This window comes from Protopterus annectens, chromosome 4.part0, assembly GCF_019279795.1.
Source record: "Protopterus annectens isolate FY-2018-M chromosome 4.part0, PAN1.0, whole genome shotgun sequence".
NCBI lineage: Eukaryota > Metazoa > Chordata > Ceratodontiformes > Protopteridae > Protopterus > Protopterus annectens.
Window position 1 is genome coordinate 361258660 of NC_056733.1, and position 6798 is coordinate 361265457.

The following is a 6798-nucleotide window of genomic DNA, read 5'->3' on the forward strand; positions in this document are numbered from 1 at the left end:
TCCATGTAATATAAAACACTTGTATTCCAATAGCATTCAAATAATCTTGATGTTAGAAATCAAGAGGAGAGAAAAATAAGTTCTAACATTCATTTAAATCAAAAACTTTGGCTAATATGATTCAGACATTACATATATTAAGATGCATCTATTTTCTGTCATGTAAATGCAATTAACAGCTTCCAAAAAAAACCTTGAATTGCTTGTATATGAGCATTTACTCAAACTCATTATTGTCAATAGAATAAAATATTGTATTCATAGAAATTGTTATAAATCATACTGCATAGTTATGCAGATTCTCAGAAACACTTATATACACACACACACACACACACACACACACACACACACACACACACACACACACACATATATATATATATATATATATATATATATATATATATATATATACACACACACACACACACACACATATATATATATATATATATATATATATATATATATATATACATACACACACACACACACACACACACACACACACACACACACACACACACACACACACACACACACACACACACACACACACACACATATATATATATATATATATACATACACACACACACACACACACACACACACACACACACACACACATACACATATACATATATATATATATATATATATATATATATATATATATATATATATACACATGCATACACACACACACACACACACACACACACACACACACACACACACACACACACACACACACACACACACACACACACACACACACACACACACACATATATATATCTGATCTCACTGAGTTGTGTCCTTGCCAAGCACTATCTTACTTGCTGTCCCTACAATAAATCTGTCTGCTTTATACAAAATAATGCACAGCAAACACATTTTAGTAACCAGATTTTACAACCATGCTATACTACTGCTTTAAAATATATCACATGACAATTTCTTCCAGAATAGAGTTATAAAGTTATTTATGCTTGTCAATCAGATGAATTAAATGAGTTATAGTAATGTATATGTTTGGAACATAAGTTTTTAACACAGATTATTAAGCTGCTGTTAAGTAGATTTTCAAAAACACTTGAATAAATGTTTCATTTTCTATGCCTTCTAAAATAAGACATTTACTTACTACAAGAAACTGTATCATTTAAACTCATTATAACTGACATATTTTATGAATTATAACATAGATATTTAAGTAATTATATAAAATAACTCACATTTAGATGTTAAAGAGTTCATTTTCCTTCACATAGTCGCATTTGTATAATTTCTATTTCCTGGTAGAGTGACATTCCTGAATCTGTGATGTGTCAGTGTGATATCTAGGTCAAAGGTGAGACTGGCTGCTTTCAGCTTCTCTGTGAGAATTCTGAGAGTTGAAGCTTTTGAAGTAGCTCATGGACACTGTGCATGAGACAGCCCACATCCCAGATTGTATCTCTTAACATTTTGGCGGGAAACGTATTAAAAACTAGTGACAAACATTCATTTAGCAGTGTAAATGCATCTAAACATGACAAAACCTTCACAAAGTATTTTACAGGTTATTACAGCCTCTATGTAAGTGAAATTAAGCCCAAAATTATTAATAAGTAATAAAACTCAATATTTTTGTCCCAACTCAATTTTTATGCAAATCTTATTATTTACGGTGTCTATATGATCAAAAGCATTTCTATATATTATTAAGGAAAGAAAAAGGGAGTAGAAAGTAAAAGGGTGTAAGGCAGAAATAAAAAAAATGTAAGAGAAAGCTATAAGAAGTATATAAAATGGAATATTACTTACTGTTTATATTAATAGAGTTAAAAATAAAACATATTATTTACTATTATTTAGTTGTAATTATTATTAGTTAAAGCATGACAGATTATTTACAAACAAGCATAAGCAGTATAATCAAGAAAGTATAATTAGGAATAGCATTTGAAGAACATATAAACTTTTTACAAGGAATAAATATGTTATTATTCTATTAATCATATTTTCATTACTCTTCTCTCCCTGCCCTCCCCCACCCTTTACCCACTACATAATCTAAATAGAATGTCATTGTTTAAACAAAGAAAAGAAGAAAAGGAGAAGAAAAAAAAAAAGATAAAGAAAAAAATGTATCAAATTACTGACCTTACTTCTCCTTTTCAGAAAGAGAAACAAGTTGAATCACAGCTTGCCATTAAATTTCCAGATATTTTGACTAGTTAAGAAACAAAACATTTCTTTGCACACAGAGAATAACTTTGATTAAATCTTTTTCAAAATATTTGTGGCTTCTTGGAAATGCAGGAACTATATTTAAAAAGATTAATAATGAAATAAAATGATGAGAGAAAACAAAAACATAGAACAAATCATTTGCTTTTTAGTCTCTTCTTCTTCTCTGAAGTCTTCCACGAAGTTTCAGTTGCCAGTCTCTTTAATGAAGGACTAGCCCAATCCATTTCCTCTATTTTATCCAAAATCTTATTTTTTTTGATAAACAGTAAAGCAGAGTCTAAGTCATCGAAAATTTTAGGACCATCAGGAAGGAAGATTTTAAGCTTGGCAGGAAACAGAAGGTATGTTTTAAACTGTGCTTTTTTAAGCTCCCTTATTAGTGGCAGAAAAACTTTTCTTTTAGCTATTACCATGGAAGAATAGTCATTGTCAAAACGCACAGTTTAAGAACCATCTCTTTATCAAAAGATGATAGAAATCTAACTATAACTGATCTAGGATAGTTTTTGTTAGAGTTAGTATTAGCTATAGATCTATGTGCTCTTTTGATACCAAAAGAGAATGCTTCTGGTAAGTCTAAAGTTTTAGGGAGCCATGTTGTTAAAAAAGAAGTAATATTGTTACCTTCAATATTTTCTGGCAGTCCAAAAATCCTAATGTTATTGCGCCTAGATCTATTTTCCAGGTCATCCAGCTTTGTTTGTAAATGTGTATTTTGTTTCAGCAGAAACTCAGTGTTGATTTCCTCTTCTTGTATTCTATTTTCCATGTCATTCACAGCTTCTTCTATGCCTGTCATCTGGATCTTCTGTTGTTGCAGGTCTATATGTAACAAGTCTATTTGTTTTGTAGTGTTTATTTGAAGGTGTCCATTTTAGTATCCATTTTATCCATCTTAGCAGTAAGTTGCTGGATTATAATTATCAGAGACTGAAGTTCTTTCTTGATGCTGGAGTCTTGAGAATCTGTCTTACTGGAACTCATTTCAGACTGATAAACTGACAGGAAAATTTCCAAAGTGATTTCTGACAGGAATATTGTTAAGATTTCCTTTCTTTTTTAGATATAGTTCAAGAACTATATAAAACAAACATATTTAGAAAGAAAATTACTTCAAAAATTAATTTTTTAAGTAATTAATTCCTGTCAGTGTAATGACATTGGCGGAGCTGAAGAAATCTGCTGCTATCCTGTGTTCATCCTTGGCCACGCCCCCCATCCCTGTTGCTGTTTGATGACTGCTAAACGCAGTCACTGATCTTGTGTAGTAGTACTAGTGTTGTACAATGTACTTGCTGACATAAGTACAAACTTAGCAATGCTGTGGTGTGTGTGTGTGTGTGTGTGTGTGTGTGTGTGTGTGTGTGTGTGTGTGTGTGTGTGTGTGTGTGTGTGTGTGTGTGTGTAAAAAATATCCCAGATTTTTATCAATGCACATATCCAGTAATGCCAGAACACACACATTATTCTTCAGGGTATCAATAAAAATGTAGCTAACAAGTGATTATATTTCAAAAGTAAGGCATAAAATATATCACAGATCATTCAGACACTTAGATCTTCTAGGAATCCGGTGGCCCCCACTCCCTAAACTGTATAAATGGATACAGGAGGCTCCCTTAATCATCCTTGACTGTGAGGACCCCAAAAAAGCTGTTTTTGGTTGAGGAAAAATGATGAGAAAAAATGCTTTCATTTTCTGATTGCACTATTTAGCCTGAATAGAGTTATTATATGACCCTGTTAGGATAAAACTGATAATAGCCTTTGTCCTCAACCACAAACATTCTAAAGCATCCCTGCTCAGATGTTTGTGTACAGAAATTTACCATAGGTTATGAGGGTGCTGGGGATTGTGTAGTTATCATTTCCTTAACTTTTCTAACAGACCTCAGAGGTATGCAAAGAAAGTTACTTTAGCTCCTGTAGCTGTACTGCCTGGTAGCAGCAAAGTAGAATACATTATTGCAATCATTATTTATTTTCACTTTCCTCACAATCAAACATCAGGCACATATACAGCTGGTTGCCTTTGAGGGTTAGGATCGAAGAGTAAGTAGGCCTGCTATGTATATGTATTTCAGAAGTCACTTGAAATATATGACTGTGGCCATCTGAATCTCTGCTTTCATCCCAATCTAACACTAGAGGGTTGCATAGGCAGTGACTGTCTTTTTGGGAGGATTAGAGAGGAAGGCAGTATTCCCATACATGATCCGTGTATCCTCACAATTGACTTGTTAATTTATTTTGAGCTACTAGTTTTGTCAGCTTTGAATTTTAAGCCTTGGATACAACTTGTCTTCATTGAAAGAAAACAATAAGACTGAAATTCCTTTTTCTTACTCGTGATTATTGTTAGGCCACTTTTGGATTAAAAGGGTGGGAAATGCTCTACCTTCTGGGGGCACCGGCTTAACTGAGTTATTTCCTAAATGGTTATTACTGTGCTGTCTTGGTCAAGAAAGTATATTGAAAAGATAGAAGGAAAACTAAAGCTGAACAGCAATATTGAATTTCTTTCCTAAATCATCATTTCTGTTCAAGCCATTATTGGGTAAAAAAAAAAAAAAAAACTTAAAAAGCACTTTAGAGCATATATAAAGTTATGGCTTCTTGAAAAAGCTGAAGAAAAAAGGTCAAATGTGAGAAATGGAAGGAAAAAAAGTATTGTGCAGAAGTGGGAAGCCCAACATGGGGGAAACAGAGAGGAAACTCTGGAGGGTGTTTTTTTTTTTTTTTTGGCGGGGGCTGAAACAGTTAGCAGTGCCAAGGGTTCCATTGCACATTAGTTCTCCCCTGTACATAGAGTTGTTGTAATGTATCCTTGTTACACGTAAATGCCAGTAACTGTAAAATGTCACTTTGTGAGATGGGCCAACACAGTGTGGTATGTATGCCTGTTGTAATAAGATTATTGTAGCTACAGGTCATTCTGTGTGTACTACTCCTAAAAGCCTGCAGCATGAACTAAAAAGATGGATAGAAGTGGTGGCAGTGACAGGGTGATACTTAGACTGAAAGTGCCCAGGGGGCCCCCAACTTGACATTTGCTGGGGGCTCCCAAAATGCTTACACCGGCCCTGCTATAGATAGACTTTGCAGGTTAATTTATGGACAGCATACATTTAATAACAGCGGATGCTGAGAGAAATGGGGTCTGAACAAGTTGCATACAATGTTAAAGAAAATTATTGTAATTCTAAGGGCAAAATAGCAAGGTATGTGCTACGCATAAGAATTCTGACTGACAAAATGACACCACTTGAACCAAATAAATATAAAATCTTAAGAAACCAGAAATATGTAAAAAATTCACAATGGCCATCAAACATACTGTCCCCAATAAAGTGCCTGAAAGATTAATAAGGACTTTTGAAAAAGACAACCACAGCTATTAATGCGGATAAAAATGCTACAACACAAATGGGTTACTTTTTAAATATAGACATGCCATACATACAAATGCAGATAAGATGCCTTCCATTCTATTCTGAAAAAGGGGCTTGCAATTAATAAACTTTTTAGTATAGGTAATTTTATTTCAGGCAGTCTAAAAAAATAAAATAAAAAATGTATATAATAAAACAACAACTGGCTACTGACAAAGATTTATTAAATTCACACTCTCTGGAGCCTCGGCTTGTCAGCCTTCAAGAAGTCGTACATAAAAACAGCCAAAAGACACCATTTATAAAACCAATCAATAAAATAATTACGTCCTTAATTAATAATTCAATGAAATCAAATTAAACATTTCCAAGTTTAACTCACAATTCAGTCTGAAAGATGATAATGTATTAAATTTCAAAATAAAAACAGATTCCTTGTATAGAAGTTTATCTTTTAATTTTCCCAAATTCTCACATATATTTCTTCAAGAATCATGTACTGTAATAATGAAAAGTCACTACTGTGTTCTTTATTTAAAATGGACAGCAACAGAGCTTTCAGTTTTTTTGTTTTTTAATGTCCCCAGCATGCTCCTGGAGTCTCATTCTAAAATTCCTCTTTCTTTCCCCAATATAGTACAAGTTATAAGTTACATGGACATCCGAAGGCACAAATAATGCCCTCAGTCTTACATGAAAAAACACCAGCCAAATAAAAATTGACAGCATTAATCTTTTTAAATAAATGCACTTACAAATACTTACAGACATTGCAACTGCTACAAGGCAGGTACCCAACAATAATGGACTCCTAATAATAGTAGCATTCCCATAACTAACATTTTGGACTTGTCCATTACTCTGCCCCATAACTCTGTGCAAGGCCATATTTACTGAGTCACTTTATTTCAGTTAATTTAGTTATTTCTCTCCTTATGCATCATTTTAATATAGGTTACAGTCCAGGCACATTTTAGTATCTTTCTTTTTCAATTCCATTACTACAGATCCTTCTTTTTTCCCATTAAAATCTCATGTTGTTTCAAAAAGAAATCTGCCACAGACTACATAATTAAGTAGGCATACTTCTTTTTGTGAATTTCTTTTATATTGTATTTTTTTATTTATTAATTTATCCATTGGTTAACAGGATACGTGGGAA